The sequence below is a fragment of the Octopus bimaculoides genome, chromosome 9 (genome assembly GCF_001194135.2).
Source record: "Octopus bimaculoides isolate UCB-OBI-ISO-001 chromosome 9, ASM119413v2, whole genome shotgun sequence".
Classification (NCBI taxonomy): domain Eukaryota; kingdom Metazoa; phylum Mollusca; class Cephalopoda; order Octopoda; family Octopodidae; genus Octopus; species Octopus bimaculoides.
Window position 1 is genome coordinate 82,136,273 of NC_068989.1, and position 4,222 is coordinate 82,140,494.

General features: G+C 36.0%; 1 protein-coding gene across 5 annotated transcripts in view; it reads right to left on the bottom strand.

Moving 5' to 3' along the window:
• LOC106877701 (rho GTPase-activating protein 21) overlaps positions 1-4,222 on the bottom strand; it is a 373,680-nt gene that overhangs the window by 217,278 nt on the left and 152,180 nt on the right. The window lies entirely within an intron of this gene.

The window sequence follows — 4,222 nt, forward strand, 5'->3', positions numbered from 1 at the left end:
GTGTGTGTGTGTGTTTATTTCTTTGTCTTTGAGTATTTTCACACTGTTACCACAAAGTCAGAAAACAGTCAACAGAATCACCATATTATCACTAGAAAATTAGAGGTCTGACAATATAACAACATAAATGACACCTCAAACAATATGTAAGGACGTTACATATCTCACAATGGATTAATAAGCAAAGAAACCTGAGAGAGCTCTCACAAAAGAAATATCTAGCTTTGATCAAAGAAAACATTGTACGGACAGAATAATAAGCAAGAAATAGAAGTGAGATTGAAGAAGGAAGGAATATATTATTAAGTTGTTTGTTTACATTCTTTGTGAATGACTGACTCAATCACTTACTCTATTTAGTCACAAACAGTGACAGCACTTCCACCCACGTAACATCAGTCTACAGTCACTTACTGTGTGTGTGTATATATATATATATATATATATATATATATATATATATATATATATATACACACACGCATATATGTATGTATGTATGCATGTATGTATCAACAGGTATTTCCAACACCAAACAAATTATATTAATAGCAATCAATGAGTGTGTTGGTTTACTTGACAATGTTTCAGATACCATGTCAAGATAATCATTAGTAGTTTACAGTAGTATCCATATATCTATATCTATCTATATATGTGTGTGTGTGTGTGTGTGTGTGTGTGTGGTGATATGTATATTATGTTCATTTACAGACTGAGTTTAAATCCCACTGGAGTCAAACTTATCTTTCATCCCTCCAGGATTGATAAAATAAAGTACCAATCAATTACTTAGATCAATGTAATCAATGAAACCCACTCTTTCAAAAATTGCTGACCTTGTGCTGAAATTAGAAATGCCATATCTGGTTTTGTGTCTAAATTACACACCATTACCAAAGGATAATTATTCTTATTATTATTGAAGATAAAATAGGTAGAATAAATAGGTTTGATGTAGCCAGTTTAAATGCTAAAGGGTTAAATAGCAGTTACTATTTATCTGACAAACCCTGAAACAGTTCCATCTATTGAATTTTACTTACAAGTCTGGGATTAGTCTGAGGCAATGGTAAGTAACACTTACCCAAGTAATTTAAAACAAGCTAAACTATTATTAGTGATTGAAGTACCATTAATACCAAAAGGCAATTTTTATATCTAACTTAATGTGGACGTTTTGTTATAAGGCCAAATTCTGTGGTGTTTGTCATGAGAGGACCTCTCATATGAATGCACAGTGCATGAAAGTACACACATTTATATCGCTGGTGGATGACAATTGTCTGTTATGGGCACTGGAGCTGCCAGATCATGTGATTTCAACATACATTTCCACAGTGACAGCTGTCTGCAAGCCACACACCAACCAAATCTCACTGACAATGATACATAGAATTCCAGTGACTTTTCGGGCACTGATGTTGCAAATGGCTACTGTTAACTATTGTTAAAACATACACCACCTCCTCTATGGTAGCATAAGAAACTGGGAGTAAAATAACATAAAAATATCTGATATTACTAAGTCTGTTTAGCTAATGACTTAACATGTCACCTGGTTTAATACCACTATTTGACATGAGTGCCTTTGCTGCGGCATACTCTGTTGCAAGTATTTGGGCCAGGTCTCTGGCGCCGAGGATAACTTGCTCCCCATTCCTCCCACCAATCTCAGAAACACTGAGAAAGGTCAAGGAAGGGAAGTATTGCCTCCTTTGACTAAGTTGCCAAAAAATTATATTAAGTCTGATGGTGAAGGCTACGGTAGTTTGAGAAGTGGTAATAGCAGTTGTAGTTAATGTGGTAGTAACAGTGGTCATAGTAAAGATTAGAGTAGTAGTGATGGTAGTAGTAGTAGGAGTGGGAGTGATGGTGGTAGTAGTAGTAGGAGGAGTGGGGGAGGGGTAGAAGTGGTAGTTGTAAATACTGTGACAATAGTGGTGGGAGTATCAATAGTAGTTGTAGAGAGGTAACACAAGAGTTGGGAAGTAAACCGTGTAATAATCCTGTGGAAATATGGTTCGTTGATCATGTGGTTAATTACTTCTTCCTAATTAGTTTGATAAGTTCTAGGGTAAAATAAATGTGCCATTAGGGAAACAGACACTAAATGTTGAAAATTAACAGAAATGTAGAATGTATGCAGCATTTTGGTGGACAGCTTCCATTTCCATTTAGGGGGAGTAGGACGTTAGTGACCTTACTGGCGAGAGAGCGATTAATTTAAATATTCCTCTTGCCAGAAAGTTAGATACTAAAATATTAACCAATGAGTGGTAATTTTATAAAGCTGGCAAATTAGATATCAAACATACAAGCTAGGGAGTGGTTAGTTTAAACCCTCTTATGGCTGGAAAATAAGATACTAAGTTACTAGTCAGGGAATGATTAGTTTAAACTAGTCATAGGCAAACTACAGCCCATGGGACATTCCGGATGGAATGCCTAATGAAAAATTTTCTTGAATTTTTTTAGTAGTGTAGCCTGTTTGATGATGAGCTAGGTCTCATGTAGAAGTTGCCTATGTCTGGTTTTAAACCTGGTAAGTTAGTGAATGTACTGGCTAGAACAGAACAAGATGATTGGGTGTGGCAGTTTAAACATTGACGATTTGGCTTGGCTGACTGGATATTCAACATGTTTTGGCGACAGTACATTTTGGCACTAGAGGCGAACACACTAACGCAGAAATATACACATACATACAGAGATAGTGAAAGAGAGAGAAAAGGGGAGAGACCATTTACATACATACAAGCATAACAGATACTCACTTACATAAATAGAAAGAGAGAGAATGAGAGAAACATTAAAATGCTTGATGTCAAAAATGTAAGTATCAAACCAGTAACATCAAACAGGCAGAGCCAAACAGCTCTGCCAGAATGTTCTCATACCTTGGCTAGAGAGGGTTACTTTAAATCATCCTATAGTTGGAAAGTTAGATGGTTAAAGTATACTGAGTTTAAACTGTTACATTATTGGGAAGTTAGTAAATTAACTAACCCCAAAGTGGTAAGATTAAATCTTCCTATAATTAAAAAAAAAAGTTCGAAAACTTACTGCCAAAGAATGTTCAGTTTACATCTTTAGTGATTGTTACTGTATCACAATCACTAATTATATTCTTTGCATGTTGTTTTAGGCACTGAGCAATCCCTCTCTTTACACTATATGGATGGTAGGAATTGAAGTTGAGGTATCGTCCAGTGAAGGTCGGCTTGTGGTATACAGATGTCCTGAATCCATACTTGGTGCATGTTATAAATACGTCCAGGAATGATTGTCTTTTTCCTTTTCCATTATGAACTGTATGGATGGCTTTATGATCTAACAGCACTTGGACATCTTCCTGGTGGGGCCAGAGTATAAAGGTGTCATCAACATATCACAGCCATAGGGTTGGTTTTAGTGGTGCTGATCCTAAAGCCAAATTCTCAAAGTATTCCATGTATATATAGGCTATTATCTGTGATAATGGTGAACCCTTAGCTAAACCCTCTTCTTGTCGATATACATCAGTGTCCATACTGAAGTAGGTAGTTTCTACACAGAAGGTCAACATTTCCATCAAGTTTCTTAATGGTTTACTAGTGCGTAAATAATGTCTATCAAATGGTTGTCAAATGTGAAAATTGGGATGAACTCCACCACACTGCCTCTGTTACATAACACACTGTTGACACACAAGTTGTTATTGTTTAACCTCAAAGAAGTCATAGGATTTAGGAGACCTCTCTGAATAAAGATGATCCAGTTGTGACCATCTTTTAGGACTGAGGAAATCCTTAGATTTGAACCAACCTCAGATCTGACAAAGCCTCTTGGAACAAAGATGCTCCAGCCATGACCACCTTGTCATTGTTTTCAAACAAACTCTAAGTCTACATTATCTAATATATCTTCCCTTTTTCAGAAAGTACAATGTAATTTGAGAGACATTTAGCTGCTGCTACTACTACAAGATGGTGTAGTCATAAGGAAGCTCCCTTGTTTAATGCATGTATGTATAGTTTTCATTAGTACTGTCATTGCATTGGGAATTACAGGCAAAAGAATGTTGGTGCTTCTTTCTAGGTCTTTGTTAATTAATGAAGAAGCTGGGAAAGAGATATTGTGAGAGGCTTCAATTACCTAAGCTAATAAATGTGTGAATATGTGTATAGATAGATAGATAGATAGATAGAGAGAGAGAGAGAGAGAGAGAGAGAGAGAGAGA